At 47.4% G+C, this 15558-nt stretch overlaps 1 protein-coding gene across 1 annotated transcript in view; it reads left to right on the top strand.

Moving 5' to 3' along the window:
* The window catches only part of HPCAL1 (hippocalcin like 1), a 110787-nt gene that overhangs the window by 68303 nt on the left and 26926 nt on the right, over positions 1-15558 (top strand). The window contains exon 2 of the mRNA XM_082642057.1: positions 9831-9917. The gene's annotated coding sequence lies outside the window, so the exon portion shown is untranslated. The remainder of the gene's footprint in view (positions 1-9830; positions 9918-15558) is intronic.

Below are 15558 nucleotides of genomic sequence, written 5' to 3' on the forward strand. Positions count from 1 at the left end.
GGATCTTCCTCCTAATCCCTTGCTCAAGAGCCCACCGTGGCTTCCTATTGCCCAAAGCGACCTGGACCCCAGTGTTCAAAGCCCTCCATGGTCTGGCTGTGTCGTCCTCAGCAGCCTCATCTCGAATCTCCTCTTCCTCGAAGCGGCCTGGTTGCTGATTCATTCATTAAACGCTGACTGAGGGTCCGCTCCGCCGCCCTCCAGGCGCCGTGCATGACAGATGTAGGAACAAGACCCAGCCCTCCCAGCGCTCAGTCTCAAGGGCCAGGAGCCCCAGCAGGCGGGTTCCAGGCAGGCCTCACAGACTCCCAGCGCCCCGGGAATGGGGGGAGGCTGTGTGGGAAGGAGTCTCGGAATTTTCCACATCCTCAACCTGAGGCCCCAGGGGTACCTGGACTGGGGCTTGATTGTCGGAGTCCTCAAACGCTAAGTGCTGGGGCCTGGGGGACCACCAGGGCTTCAGTCAGGGCACGGGGCAGGCATCTGGAGCCTGGCCTGAGGAGACTGCTCTGCGAGCAGCCTGGCCAGGAGCGCCTCTGCCTGCCCTCCTGCCTCTGCACAGACCCCACCTCACTACCCTCTGCACTGCCTTGCACATCTTGCTTAATTACACTTAAATGCTTAATTAGTGCCGCTTTCCTTGCTCCTTTATCTGTCGCTCCTCGAAGGCAAGGTTTAGTCTCTGGCAGCCTCCACTGCACAGGTCATGTGGCCTGCAGGGCCCGGCAGGCTCAGCTGGCATAGCACTGTCCGGCTGTGTGACCTTGGGAAAGTGGCTTAATGTCTCTGAGCCTCCATTTCCCCATCTACAGGTGGGTGATGATCCTGAGACTGGGGTGGTGTGTGAGTGTGCCCAGTGGTCCTGAGGTAGAGCCTTAAATGCTAGGAGCTTCGAAGGCTTCCACGTGAATGTGTCGCCTCCTCTGGTCCTCGCAGTCCCCTCTGGGAGCTCACGGGGTGGAAGCAGTCCTGAAGGACAGGTGACTTGCCCAGAGCCACATGGTGACATGTCAGAATCCAAATCTTATGCGCTTCGGGCCGTTTCCATGTGAAGGGGGTGCTTGGTACCCACCCCCATTCCTGATGCTCTAGTACCTGCTGTCCGGGGCATCCAGGGTGGGCCCAGGGACACCTTGTCGAGGAGTAGCCTTCCTGTCCTTTGTTGCCCAGCTGTGGCCGCACTGGCTGTGAAGGGAGGGGACTTTGCGATGGCAGGTGCGGTAAGGGCACCCCCGTGCTCCCTTTCCTCGTCGTTACTTACTCCAGACATCCACGGTGAGGGACCCCACCTGGGCCTGCAGCCAGAGAACAGAGGCCACGGGGCGCCTGTCCACAAGGCATGGCCACTGTCACCTGGTGACCCCTTCCTTGGCTCCTGTTTAGAATTGCAAACCCCCTCCCCCTCCCCCCTCAGGACTTATAATGTGTGGCATGAACCATATGTACCAGAACTTAAGCCCCAAGAGGGCAGGGCTCTGGGTCTGTGTGCCCTCTGTGTCTGGACGGTCGGCCGACTCATGGGCCGTCGGGTCTGGATGGAGGCACACAGGGCAGAGAAGCAGGTGGGCTGCCAGAGCCAGCTCCCACCTCAAGCCTGGGACCAGACCGGGCACATCCTGGGCCGGCAGAGAGACTCCTTCCTCAAAGGGACAGCTGTTCTGAGGGGGAAGAACTGCTTGGACATCAAGGAGCCCCTTTGGGAGTGGTGACACCTCCCCTGAGTGACCTGAGTTGGAGTCAGAAGCCCCCAGTCTCTTCCTTTCTCTGGCCCTGTGGCTCCAGGAGAGACCCTGAACTTCTGGGCCTCAGTGTCCTCATCCATGAAGTGGGCGTGAGACTGAATCCAGTGTGTCCCCCCGCTGTCATGAAGTCAGCTGGGGTCACGGGTGTGGCCCTTGCTGCTGTTCATGGTGTGCATCATTCCTGTCCTCTCCTGCCCATGGGCTTTCAAGGAAAAGAGCAATGTTGACGGCTCGTTCGAAACCCTTCCCCTCTCTTCTCCAACATCGTTACTCATAAAATTCTCAGAACATTTGAGAGAGAGGCCTGTGGCCCAGCTCATGGGACAAGTGACCAGCCGGGGACAGGGGACATGCAGTCTGAGTACCTGGAAGGGGCCTGAATCTCCGCATCTCTGCCCAGCATCCGTCCAGGAGTGTGTCGGGCTTGGACCTGGCTCTGTGATCCTGGGTGAGACCCTTCTCTCGGGGATGTTTGCTCAACTGCAAAGTGAGAGAAAGGATGGGACAACGTGGGTGGGTTTTCTTTGTTATTATTCTTTGCAGCGGAACCTTTTCCTCCCAAGTGAAGTCATGGTGGAGGTCCATGTACATGGCAGGTGAGGTGGCCTCACGGGGGGTGGGGGAGGCCTGGCCGCTTCCCGGCACCAGCCTGGGGTCTCTAGGGTCCCCTCCACTGCAAAGGCGTGAAGCTCGTTCTCTGGCCGAGACTGACAGCTGACAGTGGGCGTGTCTGTGGGCAGAAGGTGCCCCCAAATGGAAATTGCCGGCTCGGGTTTGGACTTCTTGCTCCCCCTTCTCCGGGCCTACTGGTGTTTCCCCTGTGGCTGCCTCATTGTTCTCTGTTGGCAAAGGTTTGCTTTTTCCTCCTCTGTCGGGAACAGGAGGTGCCTCAGACGCCGCCTGAGAAGAACGCCAGGCAGGTTTTTATGGCCCCTGGTTCTGGGCACTCTGTGGCATCAGGATCCTGTCGAGGGGGAGCAGTGGCTGGGCCTCCGGAGGCTCTAGGAATTCATTAGTGGGCAGTGAGCCATTTTATGTTCTTTCCTGCCCACGGAGCATCAAGAGTGAGCAAACTTGAATGTTACGTCTCCAAGGAATGCAGCACCTTTAGAAGTAACCTGCCCCTACCCCCAACATCCCACCACTGGGGGAGGCCTGGAGGGTCGCAAGGAGGTCCCACTTTTTGCTGCCCTCAGTTCCAGGGAATCTTATAATCCCATTCCCCAGTGCCTGGTATTTTTGTAGCACTCTCTGGTTTTCCAGAGCTCTTCTACAGCAATTGTGCTTAAAATAAAAATGTGGGGACTTCCCTGGTGGCACAGTGGTTAAGAATCTGCCTGCCAATGCAGGGGACATGGGTTCGAGCCCTGGTCCAGGAAGATCCCACATGCCATGCAGCACCTAAGCCCATGTGCCACAGCCACTGAAGCCCGCATGCCTAGAGCTTGGGCTCCACAGCAGGAGAAGCCACTGCAATGAGAAGCCCGCACACCACACAAAGAGTAGCCCCCACTCACCACAACTAAAGAAAGCCCACGCGCAGCAACAAAGACCCAGCACAGCCAAAAATAAATAAATAAGTAAATTAAAAACAATAAAAAATAAAAATGTGAACTCCCTGCCCCGTCCTCTGAGCCCCTGCTCACTGCTGAACCCATCTCTTACCCCCCTCCCCTGGCCTTGTTTGCCGTGCTTTGGCCACACTCACCTTCTTGCTGCTCCTTGACAATGCCAAGCACACTCCTACCTCAGGGCCTTTGCACTTGCTGTTCACTCTGCGCAGAGCTGTCTTCCTAAGTCTGTCTCTTCCTCCTCATGTGTGTCCCTGACTCAGGATTTCCCTGAGCATCCAAGCTAGAGTATCGCCCTGACCCCTAGCCCCCTGGTAACCTTTGTCAGATCACTTCATTTTATTTTTTTCCTAGCAGTTTGTGATCGGCGCTTACTTTCTCTTTTGGTGTCTCGTTACTGGAAAGCCAGCCCTTTGAGAAGTGGGCTGCTGGTCAGTACTCAGTATCCCTGATGCCTGGCACATACAGTACTTCGTCAGTAAATTTCTGTCCAATAAATGGGTGGCTGACATTTCAGGAAGCGCAGGCTGGGCGCTGGGTCCACAGGGGTCTCACTTTGCGAAAACTCACATCTCTAGCAGCCTCCCTGGACAGATGTGGGGAAACTGGGGCCCCTGGAGGAGGTCAGGGCCTGAACCCAGCCTGCCCGACTTCAGAGCTCTCTCTTCCCACCATTTCATAAGTGGACCTGTCTTGGGAGACGTCCATGGGCTATGAGAACAGTTACCACCAGTCCTCAGCCTGGATGGGGCTCCCGGGAAGCCCCCAGATCTGCCGGGTGGGCTGGGATGGATGCAGGAATGACAGCGGGTGCCTCGCTTCCTTTCTTTAACTTTTTACTGAAATTTAACTTGCGTGCATTAAGTGGACAGCTTGGTCAGTTTTTACAAAATGAACAAATCTGCGTCACCAGCACCCAGAAGCCCCCTCATGACCATTTCTGGTCATTGCCCCCTACCAAGGACAGCCGCTAGCTTGATGCTAATCAACATGCGTCCATTTTGTAAATGGACTCACACAGCATGTACTCTTCTGTGTCTTCCCGTTTCACTCAGCGTCATGCTTAGAGCTTCATCTATGTGTCATGTGTCACTGAGGTTCGTTTTGATTGCTCTGTGGTCCTCCGCTGTACCAACGCATTACAGTTTCTTATTCATTGATGGTGGATAGACACAGGGACAGTTTCCACCAGGGACTTTTACAAGTCGTGCAGCTGTGAGCCTTCTTGGTGGACATAGGTCCAACTTTCTGTCAGGAATACATCAAGAAGTTGAATTTCTGGTTCATGGAGTGTGTGTAGTCATCTTTAGTAAATATGACAGTTTTTCAAAATGGTTGGAGATTGTAGGTTCCTTTTGTTTTTTGACGGGAGCTCAAATACCCAAGTAATGGGAGTGGACACAGGAGCTACAATAAGACGTTGTGAGCGTCCACTGGAAGTTGGGAATGCAGCTGGCCAGCCGCCGGGGCCCCAGGTGACCAGAGGGCTAGTGCTGGGTACTGGTCACGGCCACGCAGGGCTCAGGGTTTAGCTCACTGTCGCATTGATGTCCTTCCCAGTCCTGCCCCCTTTGTGAAGCTTGCATCCTGTGTGGTCTCATCAGCACGTCTTGGCTTCCATGGTATGTTCTGTGGTCTTTCCCACCCCCAGGGACATCTGCAGGACATGCAGCCCCTCTAACTCAGTTCTTGAATTGAGCGGTAGAAGAAAATGCCTCTGTCTCGTGCCAGACGTCTGTGTGAAAGTATTCTGTGAGCCACTGCCCTGATTACCTGGGGACCGTGGGGGGATTAGTCATCCTAAAACCACAGTCACCTCAGAAATAGTCATAATCCAAAATCCATCCGTCTTTGACTCCAGACCCACTATATTTTTCTCCCACCGGGACTTTGCTGCTGAATTAAGTTGGACTTCAGGATATATTAAAATAATCTGTCATCTCTTGAGCACACATCCACCCTGGTGTGAGCAGGCAGATCAGAGGCAGCCCAGGAGGCCTGTGTCTGGGCGAGAGGAGGCGTCGAGCCCTGGCAGGAAAAAGCTTGTGTAGCTGCCTTTCCCGAGGGCTGGCCAGCAAGGATGATGGGCACGGAGCCCTCCAGGCTTGGGCAACTAGAGGAGGAACTGGCCCCAGAAATGGCCCTAGAACTGTTGATTCTTAGGTGGTGATTCATAGCGAGTGCCCTGTGGGGCAGCCTGTGTGCTTTCAGGAACTGAGCTCTTTCAGCCTGGACCCGAGGGTGTATCCTGAGGGACTCCTCCCTCCCTGCCCCGCCAGTGGACCAGATCACCTCCTTGAATGCAGAGCCATCCTTGGAGCTTGTGTTTGGCTGCCCACCCCTGACATCTGGCACAGGCCTGCGGGTACCCCACTGGGCTGTGGGCTCCTCAAAAGTTGGGCCAGTGTCCCTGCACCTAATACACATTGCAGGCACTTAGCATGTTTTTGGAGTGCATGCTGTGGGGAGAGGGGGGTGTTTCAAGGCAGTTTTGCAGCTCAGCCCGGATTTGAGTCTGCCAGGTTCTCAAGGTCGGCCACATGGACGAGCTCTGGCCCCATTGGGTCCCCGGGCTGTAGCACTGGGAAGCCCTGTGGTTTGTCTCCCTGCGCCTGTGAGCCTGCTCTTTGCCGTTCTGTCCTCTGAGGTAGAGAAGTACAAGAGCACTGGCCTGGATTCTGTTTTTCTAAAAGCAGCTTTATTGAGGTCTAATCCACGTTCCATACAGTTCACCCTTAGAAGGTGTACAGCGCAATGGTTTTTAGTACATTTACAACTATATGTGAGGCTATTGCTAATGGAATTGTTAATTTCGTGTTCGGATTTTTCATTGCAAGTGTACAGAAATACAATTAATTTTTGTATGTTGATCTCGTATCCAGCAACCTTGCTTAACTTATGTTATTAATTCTGTTAAGGTGGGGTGTTTTTTTTTGGTGGATTCCTTAGGATTTTCTTTCTTTTCTTTTTTCTTTCTTTTTTTTTTTTTTGCGGTACGCGGGCCTCTCACTGTTGTGGCCTCTCCCGTTGGAGAGCACAGGCTCTGGACGCGCAGGCTCAGCGGCCATGGCTCACGGGCCCAGCTGCTCCACAGCATGTGGGATCTTCCCGGACCGGGGCACAAACCCGTGTCCCCTGCATCAGCAGGCAGACTCTGAACCACTGCGCCACCAGGGAAGCCCAGGATTTTCTATGTATAAGATCATGTCATCTTCAAATAGAACTAATTTTACTTCTTCTTTCCAATTCCGATGGCTTGTGTTCTTTTTCTTGCCTAGTTGTCCTGGTTACAACCTCTAGTATAATGTTGAATAGAAGTGGCAAGAGTGGGCCTCCTTGTCTCATTCCTTATCTTAGGGAAAAAGCATCCGGTCTTTTCACCATTAAGTATGATGTTGGCTGTGAGTTTTTCACAAATACCCTTTGTCAGACTGAATAAGTTTCCTTCTCTGCCTAGTTTGAGTGTTTTTATCATGAAGAGATGTTGGATTTGTCAAATGCTTTTTCTGCATCAATTGAGACGAGCATGTGATTTTTGCTTTTTATTTTATTGTATGATATACTACATTAATTGATTTTCAGTTGGTAAACCAACCTTGCATTCCTGAGATAAATCCCACTTGGTGTGATGTATAATTCTTTTTATCCTTTATGTTGCTGGATTTGGTCTGCTAGTATTTTGTTGAGGGTTGGTTTGGTTTTTTTTTTTTTTTTGCGGTACACGGGCCTCTCACTGTTGTGGCCTCTCCCATTGCGGAGCACAGGCTCCGGACGCGCAGGCTCAGTGGCCATGGCTCACGGGCCCAGCCGCTCCGCGGCATGTGGGACCTTCCCGGACCGGGGCACGAACCCGTGTCCCCTACATCGGTAGGCGGACTCTCAACCACTGCGCCACCAGGGAAGCCCCTAGTTTGTTTTTCTTTTCATCCATGCCCATTAGGACATTGGTCTGTAGTTTTCTTCGCTTGTGAAGACTTTGTCTGGTTTTGGTATCAGGGTAGTACTAGCCTCATAGAACCAGTTGGGAAGTGTTCCCTCGTCTTCTATTTTTTGGAAGAGTTTGTGAAGAATTGTTATTAATTCTTTAATTGTTTACAGAACTCAGCAGTGAAACCATCTGGGCTTTTCTTTGTGAGTAATTTTTTGATTATTAATTCAATCTCTTGCCTTGTTGTATGTATTTCAGACATATTTCTTCTTGAGTCAGTTTCGATAGTTTGTGTCTTTCTAGTTGGCTTAGAGTCTTACAAGAATGTTTTCAAGACCTCTCTTTGCTCTTTTAGTCATTGTTGACATTTAGTGTGTTCTCCCTATGAGCAAGTATTTTGTGTGTGTGTACATTAGCTCATTTAATCTTTGTAAGAGCTTGATGAACTAGGTAGGATTATTATCATCTCCAATTTACATCCTGGAAAACTGAGGCAGAGAGAAGTTAAGTGATGGGCCAGGGTCACACAGCTAGGGAATAGGAGAGCTAGGACTTGAGCCCAAGCAGTGCAGCCACACAGCCCTCTCTGTTCTCCCGAGGCCTTGCTCTGTGCTGGGAGCTGGGAGTACAAGAATGAGTCAGTCCTGGTCACTGCCTGAGTCACTCCCCAGAGACCCCAGACCTAAGAGAGGGAGGTGCCTTAGGCCTAACGTGAACAAAGGGCTGAGAGGTCAGGCAGGGCCCCAGGAGAAAGTGATGGGTGAAGAGGGCCTTGAAGGAGGGTTCAATGCAGTGGGGCTTGTGGGTGAGTCAGTGAGTGTGGCCCCTCCCCAGGGCTTTTGTCTCCTACCTCTCCTCTCTCCCAAGTGCCCAGAGAAAGGAAAGGGTGTCACAGAGAACCTTGCCCTCCGATGCTGATGCCCCGCCCAGCAGGAGGAGTTTGGAGCAGTAGAATTGGGCCCAGGAGGTCTGTCTGAATCACCCAGGCCTCTGCAGTTTGCTGTCCCGGAGAGGAAGAGGCAGGACCATTTGGAAGACAATTGTGAGACAGAAATCAGGAGCAACCAGACGTAACTCAACAGAATTATTTCTGCATAATGACTTCTGCTCCTTGATTCCATCTCAAGCAATGACTGTAATCTTTATCTGTCACAGGAAAGCTGGTGGCTGGGGGAGCCCCTGTGGCTTAGCGATAGAGCCAGGAGGAAATTTGCAATTTGAGTTAATGGAGTGTTCCCAGGCAGCCTGGGAGCCAGAAGCCTTTGGAGTGATGGCCCCTCCTGCTAGGAAACCTGGTGTCAGAGCTGGCCCAGCCTCCCAGGGATCCAGCCTTGGCCAGTGTCCCCGAGTCTGTTTGCTCCTCTGTAAACGGGGGGTTAGAATGGACCTTCCCCGCCACGGCTGTTAGGAGGGCGAGATGATAAAATGACCACCAGACACAATGCTTCTAGCACATTCTGCCACCGACTCTTGTTACTGGTTTTCACAAGGGTGACCTTGTGGAGGGCCCTTGACCCTGTCCGGACCTTGATTTCCCTGAGTGTCAAAGCAGGGGATCACAGAGTCGTGAGATGAATTCGCTGAGATCATTGACGTGAAAGCGCCTTTTAAAAATATGAGACGAGGTGAGCATAGAGGAATTTTAGGGCGGTGAAACTGCTCTGTATGATATAATGGTGGATACAGGACATTAAACATTTGTCCAAACCCACAGAATGTAAAACACCAAGAATGAACTCTCATGTGAACTATGGATTTGGGGTGATAATATGTATCAGTGTAGGTCCACCGATTGTAACACATATACCCTGGTGTGTGGAGGGGATGCTGAACGTGGGGAAAGTTGTGTCTGGGGGACAGGGGGTCTGTGGCATCTCGGTGCTTTCTGCTCTGTTTTGCCGTGAACGTAAAACTGCTCTAAAAAATAAAGTCTATTAAAAATGTTACATATAGATACATATATGTGTGTATGTATATATATAAAATCTGTAAGTGACCTCCAGTGAGAATTTCTGGTGCGAAGATATGTGGCTTTTCTGCTCCACGTCTGGAATCCTAGCAGTGAGTTTAAATAATGTAACTGGCCTATGAAGCTCTGTATTGGTGAAGCAGGGTCGAATTTCAACTCTGAGCAAAGTGCGCTCTGCCTGCAGTAATGTCCGTGTGATGCATTTTGGGGCACTCGTTTGTCAAACATGGATTATTTATTGAGCGCCTGCTGCATACAGGCTCTGGGCCGGGAGCCAGCTGCACAGAAACGAAGACGCCGCCTCCCTGCCCTTGTGGAGCTCACAGTCAGTTCGGGGGCGCTGCAGCCCCTCATTCTGCAGCAGCAAGGGGAGCCCCGGGGGCCCTCACACTGTGGGGGCCTGGGCTTTCCGGGTGGGTGAGCTACTCTGTTCCTGTCCTCAGGACCACTCCAGTGAGTGCATATAAACCATGATCATTGCCGTGGAGGGAGAGAACCTTGTATTACGAGAGGATAACGGGGAAATGTGCGTAGATTGCACGGAACCGACAGGAGAGAAAGTCAGTTGCTCTGAGCCCGGGTGTCCCCACCCCACGTGACTGGTCTGTCCTCTCTTCCAGGGCATGGTCTAGCAGCCCGGGCCAGGACGTGGAACCGGCCTCCGAGGTTCTGATCCCTGCTCCCTCTCCGCCTCCACTTGGCCTTGGGTAAGTGTTCCTGGACACCAGACGGGCCTGGGGGCAGGTGAGGATGGGGAGCTGAGGGGCCTCTAGCACTCGATGGGGTCCTGACCACGTGCCGGTGTGCACGGACCTGACCCAGCTCAGCGGAGCGAACAGGGAAGACTGGGCTTTGGGGGGACAGCCTGCCCAGCACTCCCATGAGATGGGTCAGGAAACTGAGGCCTGGAGACAAAAAGAACCACCCAGGTCCTACAGTAATCTAGGTTTCTTGTCCTAAATTGGCCAGGTTTTTGTGGGTAAGTCATTTGGCCTGGGTGCTTTGGTTGTGGGATGCGTCCATTGAGGAGAATTAGCGAATCAGAATATAAGGGGCAGGGAATTCCCTGGCGGTCCAGTGGTTAGGACTCGGCACTTTCACTGCTGAGGGCCCGGTTTGATCCCTGGTCAGGGAACTAAGATCTTGCAAGCCATGCAGCAAGGCAAAAAAAAAAAAAAAAAAAAAAAAAGGAATATAAGGGGCAGACTTTTTTTTAAAAACTATTTTATTTATTTATTTATTTATTTATTATTAAAAAAAATTTTTTTTTTTGCGTTACGCGGGCCTCTCACTGTTGTAGCCTCTCCCATTGCGGAGCACAGGCTCCGGACGCGCACACTTAGCGGCCATGGCTCACGGGCCCAGCCGCTCCGTGGCATGTGGGATCTTCCCGGACCGGGGCACGAACCCGCGTTCCCTGCATCAGCAGGCGGACTCTCAACCACCGCGCCACCAGGGAAGCCCTATTTATTTATTTTTAATAGATCTTTACTGGAGTATAATTGCTTCACAATACCGTGTTAGTTTCTGTTGCACAACAGAGCAAATCAGCCATATGCACACACACGTCCCTGTATACCCTCCCTCTTGAGCCTCCCTCCCACCCTCCCTGTCCCACCCCTCTGGGTCATCGCAAAGCTCCTAGCGGATCTCCCTGTGCTATGCTGCTGCTTCCCACCAGCCAACTATCTTACATTCCGTAGTGTGTATATGTCGATGCTACTCTCACTTCGCTTCAGCTTCCCCCTCCCACCCCATGTCATCAAGTCCATTCTCTATGTCTACCTCTTTATTTCTGGCCTGCAACTAGGTTCATCAGTAACATTTTTTTTTTTTTTAGATTCCGTATATATGCGTTAGCATACAGTATTTGTTTTTCTTTCTCACTTCACTCTAGGTCCATCCACCTCACTACAAATAACTCAATTTCGTTTCTTTTTATGGCTGAGTAATATTCCATTGTATATATGTGCCACATCTTCTTTATCCATTCATCTGTCGATGGACACTTAGGTTGGTTCCATGATCCGGCTATTATAAATAGTGCTGCAATGAACATTGGGGTGCATGTATCTTTTCAAATTATGGTTTTCTCAGTGTGCCCAGCAGTGGGATTGCTGGGTCATATGGTACTTCTATTTGTAGTTTTTTAAGGAACCTCCATACTGTTTTCCATAGTGGTTATATCAATTTACATTTCCACCAACAGTGTAAGAGTGTTCCCTTTTCATCACACCCTTTCCAGCAATTATTGTTTCTAGCTTTTTTGATGATGGCCATTCTGACCAGCGTGAGGTGATACCTCATTATAGTTTTGATTTGCATTTCTCTAATAATTAGTGATGTTGAGCATCTTTTCATGAACCTCTTGGCCATCTGTATGTCTTCCTTGGTGAAATGTCTGTTTAGGTCTTCCACCCATTTTTTAACTGGATTGTTTGTTTTTTTGATATTGAGCTCCATGAGCTATTTGTATATTTTGGAGATTAATCCTTTGTCTTGTTGCTTCATTTGCAAATATTTTCTCCCATTCTGAGGGTTGTCTTTTTGTCTTGTTTATGGTTTCCTTTGCTGTGCAAAAGCCTTTAAGTTTAATTAAGTCCCATTTGGTTATTTTTGTTTTTATTTCTGTTACTCTAGGAGGGGGGTCAAAAAAATCTTGCTGTGGTTGATGTCAAAGAGTGTTTTTCCTATGTTTTCTTCTAAAGGTTTTATAGTGTCTGGTCTTACATTTAAGTCTTTAATCCATTTGGAGTTTATTTTTGTGTATGGTGTTAGGTAGTGTTCTAATTTCATTCTTTTACATGTAGCTGTCCAGTCCAGTTTTCCCAGCACCACTTATTGAAGAGGCTGTCTTTTCTCCATTGTACGTTCTTACATCCTTTGTTGTAAATTAGGCGACCATATGTGCGTGGGTTTATCTCTGGGCATTCTATCCTGTACCACTGTTCTATATTTCTGTTTTTGTGCCAGTACCACACTGTCTTGATTACTGAAGCTTTGTGGTATAGTTTGAAGTCGAGAGCCTGATTCCTCCAGCTCCATTTTTCTTTCTCAAGATTGCTTTGGCTATTCAGAGTCTTTTGTGTTTCCATACGAATTGTAAGATTTTTTGTTCTAATTCTGTGAAGAATGCCATTGGTAGCTTGATAGGGATTGCATTGAATCTGTAGATTGCTTTGGGTAATACAGTCATTTTCACAATACTGATTCTTCCAATCCAAGAACATGGTATATTTCTCCATTTGTTTATGCCATCTTTGATTCCTTTCATCAGTGTTCTATGGTTTTCTGAGTACAAGTCTTTCGGCTCCTCAGGCAGGTTTATTCCTAGGTATTTTATTCTTTTTGTTGCAATGGTAAATGGGAGTGTTTCCTTAATTTCTCTTTCTGATTTTTCGTTATTGGTGTATAGGAATACCAGAGACTTCTGTGCACTAATTTGGTATGCTGCAGCCTTACCAAATTCATTGATTAGTTCTAGTAGTTTTCTGGTGGCATCTTTAGGATTTTCTATGTATAGTATCATGTCATCAGCAAATAGTGACAGTTTTACTTCTTTTCCAATTTGTATTCCTTGTATTTCTTTTTCTTCTCTGATTGCCGTGGCTAGGACTTCCAAAACTATGTTGAATAAGAGTGGTGAGAGTGGACATCCTTGTCTTGTTCCTGATCCTAGTGGAAATGCTTTCAGTTTTTCACCATTGAGTATGATGCTTGCTGTGGGTTTGTCATATATGGCCTTTATTATCTTGAGATAGGTTCCCTCTATGCCTACTTTCTTGAGAGTTTTTATGATAAATGGGTGTTGAATTTTGTCAAAAGCTTTTTCTGCATCTATTGAGATGATCATATGGTTTTTATTCCTTAATTTGTTAATGTGGTATATCACATTGATTGATTTGCATATATTGAAGAATCTTTGCATCCCTGGGGTAAATCCCACTTGATCATAGTGTATGATCCTTTTAATGTGCTGTTTGATTCTGTTCAGGATTTTTGTATCTATGTTCATCAGTGATACTGGTCTGTAATTTTCCTTTTTTGTGATATCTTTTTCTGGTTTTGGTATCAGGGTGATGGTGGCTTTGTAGAATGAATACGGGAGTGTTTCTCCCTCTGCAATTTTTTGGAAGCGTTTGAGAAGGATCAGTGTTAGCTCTTCTCTAAATGTTTGATAGAATTCACCTGTGAAGCCATCTGGTCCTGGACTTTTGTTTGTTGGAAGATTTTTAATTATGGTTTCAATTTCATTACTTGCGATACGTCTGTTTATATTTTCTAATTCTTCCTGGTTCAGTCTTGGAAAATTGTACCTTTCCAAGAATTTGTCCATTTCTTCATGGTTGTCCATTTTATTGGCATATAGTTGTTTGTAGTAGTCTCTTAAAATCCTTTGTATTCCTGCAGTGTCAGTTGTGATTTCTCCTTTTTCATTTCTAATTTTATTGATTTGCATCCTCTCCCTTTTTTTCTTGATGAGTTGGGCTGAGGGTTTATCAGTTTTGTTTGTCTTCTCAAAGAACCAGCTTTCAGTTTTATTGATCTTTGCTATTGTTTTCTTCATTTCTATTTCATTTATTTCTGCTCTGATCTTTATGATTTCTTTCCTTCTACTGACTTTGGGTTTTCTCTGTTCTTCTTTTTCTAGTTGTTTTCAGTGTAGGGTTAGATTGTTTATTTGAGAGTTTTCTTGTTTCTTGAGGTGAGGTTGAGTTGCTATAAACTTCCCTCTTAGAACTGCTTTTGCTGTGTCCCATAGGTTTTGGGTCGTTGTGATTTCATTGTCATTTGTTTCTGTGTATTTTTTAATTTCTTCTTTGATTTCTTCAGTGATCTCTTGGTTATTTAGTAGTGCACTGTTTAGCCTCCATGTATTTGTGTTTTTTAGTTTTTTTCCTGTAATTGATTTCCAATCTCATAGTATTGTGGTCAGAAAAGATGTTTGATATGATTTCAATTTTCTTAAATTTTCAGAGACTTGATTTGTGACCCAAGATGTGATCTATCCTGGAGAATGTTCCATGTGCACTTGAGAAGAAAGAGTATTCTGCCACTTTTGGGTGGAATGTTCTATAAATATCAATTAGATCTATCTGGTCTATTGTGTCATTTAAAGCTTGGGTTTCCTTATTTATTTTCTGTTTGGATGATCTGTCCATTGGTTTAAGTGCAGTGTTGATTTCTCCTTTCATGGATGTTAACATTTGCCTTGTGTATTGGGGTGCTCCTATGTTGGGTGCATAAACATTTATAATTGTTATATCTTCTTCTTGGATTGATCCTTTGATCATTATGTAGTGTCCCTCCTTATCTCTTGTAACAGTCTGTTTTAAAGTCTATTTTATCTGATACAAGTATTGCTACTCTAGCTTTCTTTTGATTTCCATTTTCATGGAATATCTTTTTCCATCCCTTCACTTTCAGGCTGTATGTGTCCCTAGGTCTGAAGTGGGTCTCTTGTAGACAGCATATATATGGGTCTTGTTTCTTTATCCATTCAGCCAGTCTGTGTCTTTTGGTTGGGACATTTAATCCATTTACATTCAAGGTTATTATCAATATGTATGTTCCTATTACCATTTTCTTAATTGCTTTGGGTTTGGTTTTGTGGGTCTTTTTCTTCTGTTGTGTTTCCCACTTAGAGAAGTTTCTTTAGCATTTGTTGTAAAGCTGGTTTGGTGATGTGAATTCTCTTAGCTTTTGTTTGTCTGAAAAGCTTTTGACTTTTCCATTGAATCTGAATGAGATCCTTGCTGGGTAGAGTAATCTTGGTTGTACGTTTTTCTCTTTCATCACTTTAAGTATATCCTGCCACTCCCTTCTGGCCTGCAGAATTTCCACTGAAAAATCAGCTGATAACCGTATGGGGATTCCTTTGTATGTTATTTTTTGCTTTTCCCTTGCTGCTTTAATATTTTTTCTTTGAATTTAATTTTTGTTAGTTTGATTAATATGTGTCTTGGTATGTTTATCTTGTATGGAACTCTCTGTGCTTCCTGGACTTGGGTGACTATTTCCTTTCCCATGTTAGGGAATTTTTCCACTATAATCTCTTCCAATATTTTCTCAGACCTTTTCTTTTTCTCTTCTTCCTCTGGGATCCCTATAATTCGAATCTTGGTGTGTTTAGTGTTGTCCCAGAGGTCTCTGAGATTGTCTTCAATTCTTTTCATTCTTTTTTCTTTATTCTGCTCCTTGGCAGTTATTTCCACCATTTTGTCTTCCAGCTCACTTATTCATTCTTCTGCCTCAGTTATTCTGTTATTGATTCCTTCTAGTGTATTTTTCATTTCAGTTATTGTACTGTTCATCTCTGTTTGTTCTTTAGTTATTCTAGATCTTTGT

Source organism: Mesoplodon mirus (genome assembly GCF_964341445.2).
Source record: "Mesoplodon mirus genome assembly, chromosome: 14".
In the NCBI taxonomy this organism is placed as follows: Eukaryota; Metazoa; Chordata; class Mammalia; order Artiodactyla; family Ziphiidae; genus Mesoplodon; species Mesoplodon mirus.